The 19,172-nt window shown below is 35.3% G+C and overlaps 1 long non-coding RNA gene across 1 annotated transcript; it reads left to right on the top strand.

The window, feature by feature from the left end:
• The first annotated feature begins 9,667 nt into the window (after positions 1–9,667).
• LOC132304167 (uncharacterized) lies at positions 9,668–17,812 on the top strand. Its single transcript, XR_009481517.1, has 3 exons — positions 9,668–9,722; positions 9,829–9,886; positions 17,754–17,812. It is a non-coding gene; the product is annotated as an uncharacterized LOC132304167 (long non-coding RNA).
• The last annotated feature ends 1,360 nt before the right edge of the window (positions 17,813–19,172 follow it).

Below are 19,172 nucleotides of genomic sequence, written 5' to 3'. Positions count from 1 at the left end.
GCAAAATTATTAATTAGAATCTTGTATTTAAGTTTGGTTAAAATATACAAATAAATGAAATATGTATATATATAGACAAATTTATAATAACAAAGGTTAATAAAACTATAAAAATAAAAAAAAATTAAAGAAAAAGAACAATTGAACATGATTTAGAAAATCCCAATTCATTAATGCTCCTACAAATTATTTAATAGAATAAAAATGGGTTCAAGTTGAGAGTAATAAGTATTGAGTGGAGAAGAAAGAGTTATAAACTTGTAATGAGTGAGGAAAGCGATGACTTGCTGAGAGAGGGAAAAAAAAAAAAGTGAGTGAGGAATAAGAAAAATAATAATAAAGTACAGCAACATACTTGAGGTTTGCTAAAAAGACACTAAGATGAAAGTTACTTCGTTTTGGGACAGTGACACTCCTTGAGGATTGAAAAGTAGACAAAGGCACCCCTTGAAGCCAACTAGCATGAAAAATTGACAAAATTGCCCTTTGACCATTTAGTTGACCTTTTTAACTCTACAAGTTAAAAAATTGGACGAAACTATCCCTTATGAACAAACAGTCACAATGCTAGGAATATAGACCATATATATATACATCCCAGATGAAGAATATAGACTATATATATATATATATATATATACATCCCCGAAACAGATTAATAAATTGGACAAAAGTACCCATGTGAATTAATAACAAAATTTTTGGTAAAAAAAAAAACCATTTGTTTTCATTCTGCCACAATTTCTCAAAATAACAAAATTGATAACCCACAGTTTTCTCAAAATAACAAAATTGATAACAAAATCGCATAATTCTTTTACTGTAATAAATTTTTAATTTCTTACAAAAAGAAGAAAGTTTGACCAATCTAAAAGGGTATCTATGGGTGTTACTTATTTATGTCAATGTTGTTCAACTTTGCCTTAAAAAAATTGTGAGATATTATGGATGGGTTATCTTCTGAATGGTGTCTTTCAAGAGCTTAGCGATGCTACTGGGTGTTACTTCGCTGCATAGCTCACACTGGATTCGCTATTTTAGTTATTTTCCATTTTGTTTTTGGTAATAACAAATTTGAAAACCCCCATTTGTTAAACAAAAATTAATTTCATTCCGCCACAATTTCTCAAAATAACAAAATTTTTGTTAAAAAAAAACAAGAACAAAGAAAACCACATATTAGTAAAGAAAACAAGAACAAAATTTTCTTGTAAAGACAATAAAGAATACCCCATATTTAGAAAACTGTATAAAGAAAACCCCATGTTTTGTATACAATATTTTTTTGTAAAAAAAACCACATTTTAGTAAAGAAAACAGGAATGAAATTTTTGTTAAAAAAAAACCCATATATATATATTTTCTAAATTAATAGATAATATAGCAAATAAAACAGGAACAACATTTTGGTAATAAAAAAAATAAGTCTAATATTTTGCAATTCACGGGTTCTTAATCTGGCACCAAGTGGCGTTAATTTGTGGCCCTACATTTTCAGGGGCAATTCTGTCATTTTGACAGGTCTAATATTTTGCAATAAATATGAATTTAATATTAAGAGGCAATTTTGTTTTTTCATATGATTTAAGGCCTTGTTTGGATGGAATTTCTTCAAGGGGGTGTCATTGTCTTAAAAACAGGTAACTTTCATCTGAGTGTCCTTTTGGCAAACCTCAAAGAGTATTGCTGTACTTTACCAAAATAAAATAAAAGATAAAAGTTAGAAAAATAATACGGAAAGTTTCACCACTATCTCAAACCCGATTAAATACATATTTAATATTTACTGCGATATAACTTACCAAAAAAAGAAAAAAAATAATGTTGTTGTAAAAAATGCAAACTAGAAAGGAAAAAAAAAAAGTTATTTAAGAATATAAATTTTTGGGACTAATATTAAGATTTTGCATGAGGAGGAGAAGAGATATATAGAAAAAAATATATATATTTAAGGATATAAATCTTTGGGCTAATATTTCTTTATTGGTTAGAGTTAAATAAGGAGGAGAGAGAAAAAAAAATAAAAAAATTAAGACAGCATCAAGTGCCCACCCACACTCACATTACTAGCTAGGTAATGCAAGGTAGTATCGATGACAACTAGCACTCGCCCACACACAACTTGTACGGTAGCATGACAATATAAAACCTTAATTCGTCAGCTACCCCTAATAAGCTCACCTGTGAAACCTATTGATACAATTGACATCAATGTCAAATGATCATTACGAAAAGCACCACGAAAACTAGGCATTCTGTGAGAGTTGTGATATGGTCCAAAGATGTCCGGCCAGAGCACTCTGGCCAATCCAAAACTCTAACAACAATGTCATTGGCACTGCTATGCTTAAGGCCCTAAATCATCAATACTAGAAAAAACTGACAATCTCAAATGCAGTACGGAAATGATAACGAAATGAACTAATTAAGGCAATTAGTCATAAAACACACACACACACACACACACACACACACACACACATACATACAAGTATACACAAGTATACTAAGTAATATCGAAATAGAACGCAATATATATATGTACTAGTATACATTCACAAGTATACTAAGCAGTACTAAATCCATGGTATACAAGTATACGGGCTCAGTATACTATATCAAAATGAAATGAAATATACAACGCACAAGCATACTAGGTATAAGTATACTAAACGTAAATGAAAATCCACGCACCATACCACTAAACACATAGTGTACAAGGGCAATCAAATATGCTACCTATCACATATGGGTCAAGCATCAGAGATACGTTATACATCACTTATGAAGCTAGCACGATAAACAAATATAGTAAACTGAAAACACCTCATCTATATCATCACACAACTACCAAATAGTCACATCCTCTAAACGCGTTTCTAAAACATGTTCAAAACAACAAGGCACATAAACACGCAAGAGTGATTATGCAAATAACGATCCCACAAAATCAAAAGCAAGAAGGGATGAAATGCCTCTCAAAAGGACGAACTCACTGAAAGTGAAGCCCAAAGCCCCGGATGGTTCCAATCTCTCCCCGTGAGGAAATGAATCATCTCCTAGAATGAACACTAAGGTTCCCGAAACAAAGAGTTTACAAGTCTTTCCCAAGACTGACTCAAACCCAAGGTGGAGTCCTAACGCCACACAAAACAACCAACGATGTAATAGATAGTCCCAATACTAACCATTATCAGACACCAATAAGAGGACACAACTTAAGACACCGATGAGTTCAATGAGAACTCTACCGGATCCTATCGAAACCCTAAACGCAACCCCAAGTCTCTGAGGATGAGGGAGAGTAATTAATTTCATCAATGTAATTAATTACATGGAAATACTCATACCTCAACCTTAGCTCGTAAGAGCTGTCCAAGGCAAGACAAAAAGAATCCTAAGTCAACGCACCTATCAAATCCCTAACTATCACTCTAAGAAGAAGAGACATTAGAACCTCGCCATTGAGGCTCATGAAGACAAAACTCCTAATCCCCAAGGAAGGACTTGAGTCAATCCAACTCATCGTCACCATGAAACCCCAAGTGACGATACCAACACCCTAGACATTTCCCGACCACGTCGTGAAGCCACGACGGATGTGAGGGAAGGCTTTAACGCGGTGTGTCTGTACAAAATTAACAAGATGGATGAGGTGGCGTATCTGTACGAATTTGAGAGCGGCGATAAGATTAGACGGTTAGTGAATTAGGGTCGATGAGGCGGTGTGTCTGTACAAATTCGAGAGTGGCGATGATATCAGATGGCTGATGAATTGCTGACACATATTCCATTGGAATCATGTTCAAAAATGCCAGAGAGCGTCATAGTTTCATGAACTTCGAAAATACTACTGTTAAGGGTGGGAGCCCTGGCGTTGAATATATATAAAGGGGTCTGTTTGTCATTTAAAATTATATATATTTTGTATTAAAAAATTGAGGAAAAAATGGTCAATTCACATATATTAGAAGTCAAAAGTAAATTGGGGGTGTAAGTGAAAGTTAAAATCACTCAGGGTATTTGAGTGTAATTTACTCTAATTTTGGAGACAGCAGAAGAGAGATGTCCCAAGGAGAGGTTCCGTATCCAAAGAAAATGTGACGATCCAAACATGAGATGCTCTAATACCACCTGTGACGTTCCGAATTTTCACAAACCCGGATAGTCAATGTGACCCGAAAGTTGACCCAATAACGGATCCGGAATGCGAAAGCGAAAATAAAATAGAAAGTCGGTGAAAAGAAAACAAATGCGGAAGCAAAACGGTGAAAATAGGCCAAATATGCCCCCGAGGGCAAAATGGTCATTTCACATGCAAACAAAATCTCAAGAGATGCACGTCATCCCTAAGATACAATATGACTTCTCATGATGCCACGGAACTTAAAAGAAAACAAAATGTGAAAATGATATTTTAAAAACGGACAATTTTAGCCTGAGGGGAAAAACGGTAATTTTTAGAAAGTTATGGGTACTACCGAGCATACCATTCAATAGACGGTGAAAAATTAACAAAGTTCAAAAAAATTTTCACCCAAAACAGAGTCTAGATGAGGGAGAAAAGGCTAACGAAAAACGGTGTCACGGCGGCTCAGCACCCCAATGCGCGCGCCCCTGCACGCGGCGTCACCAGTTGCTGGCACCTGCTATGTGCCCAGAAAATTCAGACTTCAAATGGGGTTTTGGACCTCGAAATGACCTTTTTTGGAAAAACACGAAAAAGAAATTTCCCTTAAAATAATTTTTCCAAGTTGACTACGTCGAAAGAAAATTTTATTTTTGAACTGAAATGCCCAAAATACCATTGAGTTCAGTTTTTAAGAAAAATGTCAAAATGCAACTTTGCTTCAAGATTTCAAATGACCGAATATGAAGTTGTGGACTAAACAATTGTATACATAAGCGTAATAAGTGTTTTGGAGTGTGTGGGAATGGTTCATGACCCCAAATTATGCCCAATGCAAAATCTGACCTATTAAACCTTAAAAATGCATTAAAATGAGAAATTTGAAGCCTATCATCAACCATAACATGCAACTATGATAATATATGCAATGTGAACATTCTAACAAGTGTAATATACATAATAAAATGTGTCCCAATGGCCTCAAAATACTCCAAATGCAAAATATGACATGCTTGAACCCCAAAATCATGAAAAATACTCTTTTTAAGCACTTTGTGAAGTCAATAATCATAGATGCATTCAAAAAATTGTTTGGCCCTTGGCCACACATCATATATAATAAAAGAGCACTGGGGGAAGTGATAAAACATAATTTCCACTGACCAAATTGAAATGGACATGCTAAAGTTTCGCATTTTTCAATTTTCTCAATTTTAAACATATAACCAAGTAGCATAAAAGTAAAGTATGAGGTTTTTGGCCATTGACCTCATCACATATATGTCAAATAGGTCTCAAATGATGTGTTAAGACACTTATTACATATTCTAAATAGAAATTACAAGTCTTGACATAATAAACCAAAATAAAGCAAAATCATGCTAGTAAGTGCATGTAAAAGAGTACGCCAACTCATCGAACCACAAGCAAGTTCAAGGATGTTGTACATCCCTAAAACATGGTTCCTTACTTGAAAAATGTCCCAACAACGAGGGTGAGTAAACCGATTACCTGTATAAAATGAACATGCGTATAACCTAAAGTTTTACAAGTCTTTATAAGTTGATATAAATCAATCCATGTGGTTTATGCCATCTAACGTCTATGTCCAATATGAGACTAAGGGATCATCATAAGCTACATTAGAACATCCACATTATAAACCACAATAAATAAGTAATTAAATAACATTGTAACATCAAATGCCAAATAACAATATATAAATTCACAAAGTAAACAACTTGGATTTTTAAATACGAAATCAAACAAGTGGAAGGACTAGGACATGCGGTCACAAGACCGAGCAAGCTGTTATGGGTAATTACGACCCTTAAGGAGCTACCTAGTGCGCACTTGTGACTAAGAGAGACCGTGTCCCCGTACTAGAGCCGAACCCTTGCCATCACATAAACTTACGTCCCTACAAGCCTTCCAAAATCAACAAATTATGCACCATAAGTATATACACATACAGTAAATGCACATAATCAAATACCACATAAAACCAAGATGTGGGAACACATAAAACATGCCCTAAGTCCTCAACTATCATGGCATGTAACATAATAGGTCTTGAAAACATCAAAAATGCAAATAAATCATAAATCAATTAAATAGAAACTAATTAAACAAAAATTAATTAATTTATCTAGATTGCAAAACATCACTAAATGACATGAAATTAACACATAATAAGAATAATACCATGAATAACTCAATTATCAAATCAAAAGTCTAATTAAGCCACCAAAACACTTAATTAATTAATTAAAAATGTTTAGATTTCAAAAGTTATCCAAAAATTTCAAAAATAATATATGATGAACTACAAGCCATGGGCTCTTTGAGTTTCACATTTTTAATCTAAACTAAGCATGTTACAACCATGAAATTAAATTATCATTTTATTAAAAATAAAACTTATTTCTAGATCTAAACTTTAAACATGCATATAAGTTATATAAACCTCAAAAATATGTAAAACACTAAGATTATAAATATGAAACACCCCTTACCTCACTTGAGATAAAAATCTCAAATCCCACCAAAATCAAGCTCCACAAAATGCGACGAAATTCGGGGTTTTGACGGGGACAATAAGGAGAGCAAGAAATCCTCAAGAGATAAGACCCAAATCCAAGCTTGAACTCCCAACCCAAAAGTTCAAGTGCTGCAAATCGAGGACATCAAAAAAGTCTAAATCGCGAAAAGCCGAGTCAAAGAGGAAGTAGATGAAAAGAGGAGAGAGAGAGGGTAGCTCTAAGGTCCTCTAATGGTGGCTGGCTGCTGTTACTTTTACATGGAAGTAAAAGTGAAATGACTCTCTCTCTCATCCACCTACCCTAAATAGGTCAAAAAGGTGTCCTAAATAGTCTGAACGGATCATTCGGGTCCAAAAAGTGAATCTGTGAAGACGAGCTCAAATGCAGATGGTCCATAAATGAAAAAGTTTTGAAATGGAATTCTAAGATCAACGGAAGAAACGGAGTTGAAAATCGAGTCCCGAGTAAGGAGACATGCCCCTGACAAGATTAACGACTAACGGGGTTCGAAAATTCAAAATAAATGAATTAAAAATCCAAAAAAAATTCCGGAAGTGCCAGAGTCAATAAAAAGTGAAAATAAACCCATCAGGAAGGTTTGAACCCAAAACGAGAAACTTTTTCTAAAACTTTCTAAAATTACACAAATGACCCCCACTGAATAACTCAAAAAGTGAATTTATCATAAAGCCAAAAATGAAGTTTCATTCAAAAGATACATTTAAAATAACATTGAATACAAAATTTCATCAAAAGATTATCACGAAAACACCCCAAGTAAAGAAAATAATTTTCAAGAATTTATACCCCTACAGATAAAAGTAAACATTTAGCATACTTTTCTACAAAAGTAAAAATACGTATCACATGGAAATCAAGTAAAATAAATGCATGCAAGGTCGGAATCAAATCCGAGCACGACCCGATAGGTTACGCAAAATGAAAAGATAGTGAAAAAATGACGGAAAAAAAAAAAAATATATATATATATATATATATATATATATATATATATTTATCCGTCAAATTTAAGGGAATGGAAAAGAAAGAAGGTGACCGGATCATTACAGATAAAAAGGCACCAATTTGTCCGTTTTAAACTTTTTTCAGATTTTGTTAAAAAAAAAAAAGAAGACTTTTTTCAGATTTTCCTTTTTTTTTTTTTTTAGTTGCCAAGCGTTAAGTTGACTCTTCCATTAGTTGGGCTTTTTTTTTTTTATTGCGCCAAACCAAACAATGCCTTAAATCGCGCACCGCAGGGACCGCATGGGAAATAACTTCAGAGGATTTACTCAAATGCATACGAATATCCACTTATCCACAAGGAGGAGAGAATTACGCCCGTAGCCAAACATGAGAATTAGGTTCACCATTAAAAGCTGTTTAATTGAAACCTAGTAAAGAAAAAAACAATTGCGAAAAAAGCGCGAGAGAAGCACCTGCAGAGCTCATTTTAGCTCATAACCCAGATAATGTTCCCACCTCTGTTCTTGATTAGGACTTTTAGGGTGTGTTTGGATGGGTTGATTTGGAGGGATAGGGAGAGAAAAGAAAAGAAAGGATAAGATGTGAGTGTGTTTGGGTGGGTTAAATGGAGAGAAAATAGAGGATAGGGAGAGATAGGGAGGGATCTATCCCTCCCTATCCCTCATTTACTTTCTCTCCAATTTTGAGAAGATAGGGAGAGAAATGATAGTGAGCATAAGTGGTATTTTAATAATACCAAAAATAACCTCCACAAATCAATATGTATAAAAATTATTCCATTCAAGTCCCAACATTGGGCTTACAAGAATTTGAAAGAGCAATGGTTTAAGAACTTTGCTTAAAATTTTTGTTTTCAGGGTACCCATCTTTACCTCTTAAACTAGAACTAGATATAGAAAATTGATGTGTTAAATGCAACATACTCGAAGCATGAAAGAGGTGTGGTTTCTCAATTGAGAGTATAAATGTAGAGAGACCCATGGAGGGGATAATTGAAACTGGAACTCACATCCAGTTATTCCATGGAATCATGATGAAATTGATCGACTAATTTTTTCCCTCCAGTTTACTTATATGTTTGTTTTTCCTTTTTTCCCCTTTGCTTTTTCAGAATTGAGAGAATTTAGTCTATTTCTAGAATCTCTTTAAAATAAATGCACTACAGTACTATACTAATTTCAGTAATTGTGATAGAACATGTAGTAGATGCTAACGAAATGCGCCAGATTTAAATGAATACACAGTTGCAAAATCTGCTAAAAGTGCAGCAAAATAATTCTACATAAGAAATTGACGTCTTGTAAATCAAAAACTGTTGCAAAATCTGAGGAGAATACTAATTAGGAAAAGGACAATTAATAGGAGATACAGAAAAAAAACCAGTTCAGTGGGATTTTTTTTTTTTTTTTTGTTAGATATCTTCAGCGCCTTGTTCTGAAGAAACCACTTTTTTTGACCAAAAAATAAAAGTATTTTTAGGGATATTACTTTAATTAATTCTTGATATATTTTGATTAAAAGTGTCCCTAAGAAATAAAAGAAAAATGAACAATGGATACTTGCTTTAAGGCGACATAAAATGGTTTGGGAGAATTAGGGATATTATGAAAGGGTAGGATAGTAATTTGGTCATTATCCTTTCTTTTCTTTTCTCTCATCTATCTTATCCAAATAATAATAAGTATCATTTCTTTCCTTTTCTTTCCTATCTATCCAAACATGAATAAAATTTATTACTTTTCTTTTCTTTTCTCTCCTAACTAATACTACCATTTCTTTTCTTTTCTCTCATAGTTATCCAAACGCACCTTTAGGGACGGAAACCCAGTCTCTGCCTACTGCTCTGCCTAGGGTTTTTGATTTGTTTGTACGCTTGTGTTTCCTTTCCTTCTTACAATTTTATATTATATTTTTTTTAATTCATGTTTTTCAAGAAATAAAACCCTAATTTTAATATATGGATACTTTTTTCTTGGTTTGAAAATTTGTTTTTTTGTGGAATGATTGCTTGCGGAGTTCCAACAAGATGTGTGAAAGTGTAGTTATAAAAACCCTTGGTAGCGGTAAGTTTCCCTGAGAGCTTGTGTCTTTGTTGTGACTCATATTTATCAAATTCATTCATTATAAAACTGGTTTCGTAAGTTTGCTTGCCCTTTTGTACCTCAACAGTTTTTACCGGGTTGTACTTTCTGGCTGGATGTATTGCTGCGGAGCAAGTTGGTGGCGGGTATGTTTTACTCTGTTGCTCTATCACTAAAGTTTCTGCTTTCAAAGTTTGTTTGTGTTTGTTATGGCTGCAGAGCTCATTTTAGCTGTATGCACTAAAGATTTTGTTTTTCTGTGTGTATGTTTCTTTGATTTACAGATTGTTGGTTGTTGTGTATATTTGTATTCTTCTTCTTCCTTTTATGACCTTGATCGAGATCCATGTTGCCCTGAAAAATTGCTGATCTTATTTTTTTCGCCTTTTAATGATGCTGATTCATGTTGCTGTTTAAGCATCATGATGGTTGTTTTGATTGAAAATTGTTTCTCATTATTAATGTCTAAGACCGTTTGCTTTTGCGACTGGGGTCATCATTTTGGTCAACGAGTTGAAATCTTTTACCCAAGGTACTTTACTTTAGATTTGTGATGCTTGTTTTTTAGTATCATCTGCATTGATGACAGGTTAATTTATTAGACTAAAAAATTAACGTTGCAATTGTCATCATGTTTGTAACAATTTTAAAAGAAAAGGATATTTGTTTAGTGTCTGAAAAATACCAATGTGAGTAACCATCATCAATAAAACATTCCCCACTTATCCAGGAAGGCGGTTGTCAATTTTATTATTTATTTTCTACTTCCAATTTTTATACTCAACTAAAAAAAAAAATTCATGAAATTTTTGGAATTCATCTTACTCTTTTGGAAGTTAAAGCAAGCAAAACGAAATGGAGGTTGGGAAGTATAGTAAGAAAAATGGGCAGCTTGACTTGAGATCTAAAATGCTATTTGAAAATATTCACTGTTTAATTTTTGTGCGGAGTTGAAGCATATTTTGTTCTTATGTCGAGGGTGGGTGTCAAAGGAATGAAGATATGGGCTCAAGTAGTCTATATATTGCTTAGACTTGTCTATTAAGCTAAATTAGTGCCCTTACGGATTACATGGCTTTGCCATATGGTAGATTTTCATGACTATTTATTTATTTATTTATTTATTTATTTATTTTTTTTTCACTTTGGTGCTTTAATTTTAACTCACATTGTGATTTAAAATTATTGTGTACTATTATTATGCTAATTTATTACAGGCCGGCATATTAGTGCCTGCACAACTGCAATAGCCAAGTTTTAAAACTTGACTGGTTGAGGGCGAGACCAAGATAAGTTGTGATCTTGAACGGAGCAAAAATCATTGCTACTTGGCCGTCACTTGGTCGAGACAGAGGTGATTTGTGGATGTTTTTAAACCCCATCTTTAGCTTCTACATCTCCTTTTTTTTTTCCATTTCCTTAGACAAAAGTAGAGAGAAAATGAGGCCCCCACCTCGAAGACCTCTCAAATGGAAAGACCTCTCAAATGGAAATTTAACCACATTGAAATCACTACCCACACACCAGGGGGCATTCCACCTTTGTTGAACATACGCCAATTCCTCCCATGACAATCACCTCTCCGCATCCTCTACCTAGGCATCGAACCCCAAGAAACCCATTGAGATCCATCCTCCTCAAGTGAGAGCAAAAGAGAGAGAGGGAGAGAGAATCTTCCTTTTCACATGTCAACCTTTGCTACTGACCTCCTATGCCACCTACTTAACAAACTTACCTTCCAAAGAGAGATCGTTTTGTATGCCCTACCATCGCAGCTTTAATGGATTGTGTAAGACATGTTTGTCCAATGTTGGTTTATGAGATGCTTTATACATAATTGGTGAATGAAGTGTATTGGTTTGTTCGGTATTTGAATCGAGGTGTCCACTTGAATACACAAGTAATTATATGTTTATGGGGGCGTTCATATCTGGGATATCTAAATTGCGAAAATTGTGTTATGGTACATGGTCGTAATAAATGGATTAATTAAGCGGTCAGCTTGATGGCTATAATTATCAAATAGCTTAAGTATAGAGTGATTATTATGCAAATTGATTTCGTGGAAATCACTTTTAAAACAATTAATTCTATATAGTGGTATTAATTAATGGGTTAATTGAATAGGGTCAAAAGTGATTGAACAAGTCAATTATTAGTCTATTGGACCCGCGAAGAAAGTAAGCCCAAACAATCCCCACCCCTAACCCAATCTATGGATTCAAGCTCATCGGGATTGAGACGAGGAAAAGACAAATGATATGTAGTTGATGATAGGGGCAATCCAAGTGCTAAAGGTTGATTGATATAACCCCCTTTAATTCGTTGTAGGAAGTGTTATTTACACCTCAAGAAGCCAATATATAAAGGAGGTGTTGTAGAGATATCATACGGTGGAATGGAATAAATTATAGAGAAAGTGTAGTAGCCCAACATATATCAAATATCACAAATAAAGAATCAATTAAAAAAGGTCCTCTAATTCGAATTAGAAATTCGTTGGGTCCTTTAGGAACAGTTCTTCCAATTTCGATTTTTTTGTTCATTTTACCATTTAATAACTCATAATCAACTCTTCGTAACTAACTATTGTCTAGGGTTCATTTGTGCATCTCATGTTCGCTCAAATAATGGCTTTGTGGGAATTCCATAAAGGAGGTCATAGGGCCGAATCTTGAAGGCAAGGGGATTCCACGAACAAGCTTGGATCAAAGGAAGAGGCAAGGATTAAAGAACTACCATAGTAGAAGAGTTGTGTAGAGATCTTCTCAAATCTCTTGGCAAGAATCCATGTCTCTATTTGTATCTAAGTAAGAGCATCATCTATTTTCATTTAATTGAAAATTGTACACATGAACAAGGTCTAGGTTTAAATTCATGGTTCCCTTTTTTGAAAATCCCCATTTCCCAACAACTATCCCGTTCGAAGAGCACACCAGTTTAGATTCTTGCAAGCATGCCAATTGGGCATCTCACTTACGAAGGAATGTCTTCACCAATAATTTCTCCCCTCCTTAAGTTGGATTTTTATTTTTATATTTATTTTTTCTCACTTTTAAGTCTTATCAATATATATATATATATATATATATATATATATATATATTTCTCTCTTTTAAGTTCTTACCACTTTCCACTCGATCTCAATAGAATGGAACAATTCATCGGCTTTCTCTTCCTTCCGTAGGTATGCCCCAAAGCTAGACTCATCTCTCCAATATTTTCCTTAACCAATCTTCAGTTTAATATTCTATAATCGGTCTTGGTATTTGAGTTTCCTCTCTGAACAGCCTCATAATTGCCAATGGAGTGTGCAGACCCACCAAATCACTTTCCTTCATTTATGACACTATCGCAGAAAGAGACTTGCATTCCGATCCATATCGCAACTTTTCTATGCAAAGTATGGATTGAGAATCTCATCCTCGACTTTGCCAACTTCATCATCTTTATAAAATCCTTAGACCCCGAACAACTGACTTCATTGATTGGGTTATTTGAATTTCCCAACACAGTGTGGCTCTTTAATTCCACTAGCAAGGCCTCAATTGATTTCCTTCCAAGCTGCAAATGAATCCCTTGGTTGACGCGTTGGGTCACTCTTCTTTCTTATCCGTTTGGTCTCAGATCAGTATTTTGTACTTCGCCTACCATGGCTTTTGGCACACCTCTCTCCGATGTGTGATTGCACTGTTCTACTGCCCTTTTTTGGCAATTTCTAAGTTGCAGCCTCATGTCTCTATCGGCACTTTCGGTCACAGAGTGAAGAAAGAGAATTGGGTTTGAAACTTGTTTAGCTACCAGTTGGTTTGGGTTTAGTGGGGAGTGCAGCAGGTCAATACTTTTTTTGGCCCACATCCATCATCTAGATCTGTTTGTTGCACGTTGGGCTTGATCCATTTTAGCTAGCTCATGAACCACGACCTTATTCGCTCTTCCCACTACCTGAATCTTTGGATTTGGGCCTCTATCAGAGAGCCTCTCTCTCCTTTGTTGTTTGAACTTGCAAAGTGGCCCCTATTTTTTGAGATATAGTCCCAATATTGGCCTGCCTATTTTCTTCACCTCTTATAATCAATTGGCCAATCATTCCCACCATATAGAAGCGAGGTCCATCTACTTTACTTGGTTTTTAGCCAACATCCTTTTTGGAGTCTCCTTATCTCTGGCATGTGACCCTCCTCTTATGCCCTTCAACCCCTCTTGACATGTAGGAACATTATAACATAGCTATACCCCTGCCCACTAAACCGTTCGAGAGTATCTTGCCACTTGTTCCCCTTTCCTTTTTCTCCCGTCCAAGAGCCTTGGACTTGTGTGAGATACTTTGTCTCCTCCCACCCACCCACCCACCCCTTCCTCTGCAACACATTTTTTCTTCCCCTCTCCATGTGCCCCCCACCCCCACCTTTCCTTGATTTTTCATTCTCCAGAATAAGAAGCTTCTATTCTCTACCGGTGAGTGAAGCTTGGTTGGTAACAACTCTCGTGACCTCACCCTTGTCAAAGCTATCCGGTTGAATAGGCCCCTCTTCTTCAACTCACATGCTCTCCGTTATCACACCACCATCCCTCTTATATCACCAACTTCTTCTCATCGAGACCAATCCTCCTTTCTTTTCTCGTCCTCCAGGTTCCAGAACATCTCACTTTGAAAGCCCACACATCCAATTCCAGAATGGCATCCCTCCATTCTCTCCTTCCCCTCTGACGAAACTGTACCAGCCTGGCGTCGTGACCACCATCGGAATAACTGCAAAGAGTCAAAACAGTGGTGGAACCCCCACTCCTCCAGCCACCTTCCAAGCCCTCAACTCATTTTGCAATGATTTCCGGGCTCCCCACCACCCTTTCAAAGTTCCCAATTAGGATGCTTTGGAGAAACTCCTTTCGCTTCGTCACTCCTTTACATCCGCTCTGAAGCTTGTTCCTCTCAATGCTGTCAATTTCATGGTCAGACTGTCGGAAGTTGCCGGGGTCTTGCTGCTTCCAGATACTATCTGGTTACCTTCCCTCCTTGGTTCACAAGTCTCGTCATTCCGTCATAAAAGTTACATCCTGCCGATAAAATATGCTACTACCTAATATTAAAGTATTGTTGTGTTACTTCTCAGGCTCTCTATTTGTTATTATGTTCTTAAACTTCTTTGTTAGCTAAGAGTCTATGACATGCCATCATCCCCTGAATACTTCCAAACCTTAATAGGGATGCCATCTAGTCCTAAAGCCTTTCATAATCTCCTCTACCCTTTTAATCTTGCCCTCCTTAACCCTTCAAAAGTATGTTATCCCTGAGATTAATACGCCCTCTGTCCCATATTAGTAGGCCATCTTTCTATTTTTGGCTGTCCCATAATAGTTGCCCCATTTCAAAAACCAATGCACTAATTTTTTTATAACATTCTTAATTTACCCCTAAAAGATAAAACACATTAATGTCTCAAAATGATGGACCCCATCAAAGAATAACATTTAAAAGGGATAAATTTGGATATATATCCTCTGCCAATGTAATAAAAGCTAGTGTCTTAAAATGTGTGAATTTTGAAAGTGGACATCTATAATGGGACTGAGGTAGTATATTCTTTTAAACCTAGACTTTTGAGATGACTTTCATTCAATAATTTATCAAGGAAAATTTTCATATTTCTTTAATTTCATCATCTTTTCTTGAAACTTTTAATTTTTTACCTTAGCTAAAATCAATCTCAAGTTCTCCTTTCCCTTAGTTTAGCAAGTTTACATATGCTACTTTGTGGGTATACTAATTACCGACGTTTAAGTCATTAGTGTGTGATTTTTGGGAAAATGCATATTAAAATAAAAAATTCAATTTGCATTTGTGGTTGTAAATTTTGTGAAAAGTAAAAATAATTACAATGATACAACTGATAGCGTCTTGAGATTTAAATTATCGGCCATTACTCATATAAAGAGGTGGTCTATTGAATTTCAGAGTTGAAAGTTGCTTTTGGTCTTGATAATGTTTTTTACTGTTGAAAAAAATTAACTGTTGTGACGGCCTACTCATTATATAATCCTGTTCCATCCCTTAACCACGTCTGGTGGCAAATATATATATATATATTTTATTTTTTCGCTCAGTTCTTTGAACACCAATCCTTGAACTCTAGACCTAGAGGTTGACCACACAAACCAACTTCTATGCCAAAGAGTCCACTAGACGATCGGTCTGGTGACAATTTTTTATAGAGGAGTGCTAGGAGCAATCGCTTATGCGACTATCAATTTGCATTCGTCTCCTCATTGGCTACTCCTAAAGTTATTAATTAATTAATTCCTATTCTCATGCAGCATTAAAAACATAGTAATTTTAGGACAAAAATACCCAATTCTTTGTTTTCTTTATGCGTGTGTGTATGTATGTGTGTGTGTGTATAAATTAATCTTATCAAACATTACTTATCTCTAAACGCTGATTATCTTAGATCTTCACAATTTTACTTCAACTAAAACTCAATTTCATAATTTTACTTCAATTAAAATTTATAATTATAAAAACTCGCATTATGAAAAATATATATATAAAGAATACATTCACAATGCATATGATTTGCGTGAAAAATAATGGAAAAAATCCATTATGTTAGTTGTTATATATGTACACTTACACAAATGTATGTGGATTGAGAGATGCTAGATAAGAAAGGCAATGCTTAAAAGGGTAGTTTTACCTCTAAATGGTTGTGTTTTTAATGTTCAATAAAAATAGGAAACAACTAATTAATAAATTAAAAAGTGACTAATGAGAAGAGCGAGTGTGAATGGACAGTCGCATAGGCGACTGCCCCTACCACTATTCTTTTTATTATATGGAGCATAATCATAATCTTGTTAAATGAAGTTCTTAATTTTATTAAGGGTGAATTACCCTGACCTCCCCTGAGGTTTGGTCTTATTGCCCGTTGATGAAACTTTTTTAAAAATTACCCGGACACTCCCTATCAGAGTTGGATTTCTTAACACCGTCAAAGTTCATTATAAAAAGTACAAAAATACCCTCACCCTCATTTTTAATAATTTATATTTTAATTACCTCTTATGTAAGTAAAAAATTATTAAAAATTAAATACAAAATCAATAAACATGTGCTAAATTATAGTGATTACTTCCATCCCTTCACCAAATTGTTGGCCCAGACACAAGAAACCCTCCAATCCCATCACCCAAGACCATCGATCCACCCTCCGATCCCTCACCAGACCATAATAGATCCACCCTCCAATTCCTCCCCTTACTCAACTGTGCCATACCACTCCTCGCCAAACGCAGAAACTCCCAAACTCAACCAAATTGGTTCATAAATTTTGGTGTTACTGAGACACAAAGTGGTGGAATCGAACCCCTCCAAGACCATCAAGGTCCCTCTTGGCTTTGACTGTCTTAACTCTGCTAATCTTGGAAAATTGGATGAAAAATCTGATGAAGGTATATGCGATGAAACTCAAAGCCCTTCAACTGATTAGAAAAAAGATTTGACATCCTATGGTTCGTCGTCTTACCGACCTCTTCTATTTAAAGGCATGGGTACTTTTTGAAGTTTGCCTGCAAGGATGATGATGATGAAGAACGAGTACAATCGTGATTTCATTGTTCAGAAATTTTGTTTAACAACCGATCTATTTTTGTTTTTAATATTGTTTGTTTTAGTTAAAATACGTTTAAGAAAAAGCACACTTATGACTGGTGCATAAATTTTATTTATGTTATTACTTTCGTTGAAAAATTCTTAGTGAACCACCTTTGGGTCCATTTAATGCCTTGATGTTCAAATATTTCAGTACATCTACAAGTACAGGCTTGGGACATTTGGTATTCTGATGAGATGTTTATGCATTTTGGATTTGCATGCAAATTTTTTTCCTATATTATTAAGACTTTCAGTTATTAGGTACACAATTAATTTCTATATTGACATATCTAAGCATTGATTTTGAACAATATAATATTTGGTAGAATGTGTCTTATGTCCTTAAATTGTTTTCATAACAGGGCGTCTCGACTACTGCATAGGATCAAAAAGAGGTTTGTGTTGTTTTGAAACTTGAGTTACACTACTCTTTGTTTTTCCTTCTATTTTGGTCCTTGATGATACAAGTATATAATTTAAGCCTTATACACTACTTTTTTGCATGATAGTTTGGCATTTGTTCATCATTTTAATGTTTTGACACTATCACACGTGTTCCTACTCAACTATTTTGTGTCATGTGTTCCCCCTTGCATGAAATCAACACAATGACCCACATGTCACTACCCAGTTAGCTTATTGGCATTCTTTAGAAGTATTATTATTATTTTTATAAATAAGCAATTTATTAAAAGCGTTCATAAGGGGAACGCATCCCTACAAGACCACAAAAACCTGGGTACCCTAAGGCCCCAAGGAAGCTAAAAACTCAATAGTCTCCTCAACAGAGGAACACAGTTTACCCGAACCCCAAAAAAATAAAGAGTTAATAATAGAAGATTTGAGAACAATAACTGATGGATGTATAATTTAAATACCCGTGAATAGGGGAAGATTGTTAAAGTAACGCGCTATCTCATAAGATTGAGATAGGCTCTACAGACTAAGATAAGGATTACAAACTAAGATAAGGATTACAGGCTAAGAAAAGGATTACAGATTACGAATAAAGATTACAAAATACGATAAGGATTAGGCCTACAGATTACGATAAGGATTAAGACAACGGGAATTCTACGTAACATTCTGACCTAAGCCCTATAAATAGAGGGGGCTAATCGACGTTTAGAGGTATGCAATAAATCCTAATTCAATTTCTTGATTTCTCCAGAGAGATTACTTCTCACACTGACTTGTTCGTCGGAGTCTACTCCACCGGTAACACACCGGTGTTTGTAGGATCATTTTTTCTTCTCTTTATTCAGGAAGTCAGATCAAATCCGGGTTGCGCAGAATCCATCATCAACAATAACCTAAGATTCATCTTATTCAAATGATCTTCTATTCCGCTCCCTCCACAGACACCACTAAAGACACAGGGCTCCATCCTCCAAAACCCTCGAGCTTGTGCTCCCACCCATCCCCCTCTCCAGTTGTCAATTAGACCTCTCATAGATCTAGGCACCCAGTGAATACCAAATAATCCTAACAGAGATTCTAACATTCGATCGCTACTGGACAATGCAAAAGAAGATAGTTAACCGATTCGCCATTACACTTACACATGCAACCCCAATTAATCGTGATATGCTTTCTCCTTCTCAATTTATCCACCATCAATATTTTACCCCACACGACTGTCCAAGCAAAGAAAGCCACTTTCAACGGCGCCTTGGTTCGCCACACTGCCTTCCAAGGAAATACCACCTCAGCTGGGTCCAAAAGACATCCAAAGAAAGACCTCACACTAACATCCCCCTAGAAGAAGGAATCTAAACAAG

Source organism: Cornus florida, unplaced genomic scaffold, assembly GCF_030987335.1.
Source record: "Cornus florida cultivar Cherokee Brave unplaced genomic scaffold, ASM3098733v1 CherokeeBrave_3.0.0_Hap2_Chr04, whole genome shotgun sequence".
NCBI classification, from domain to species: domain Eukaryota; kingdom Viridiplantae; phylum Streptophyta; class Magnoliopsida; order Cornales; family Cornaceae; genus Cornus; species Cornus florida.
This window is presented reverse-complemented; position numbering and strand designations above follow the sequence as displayed.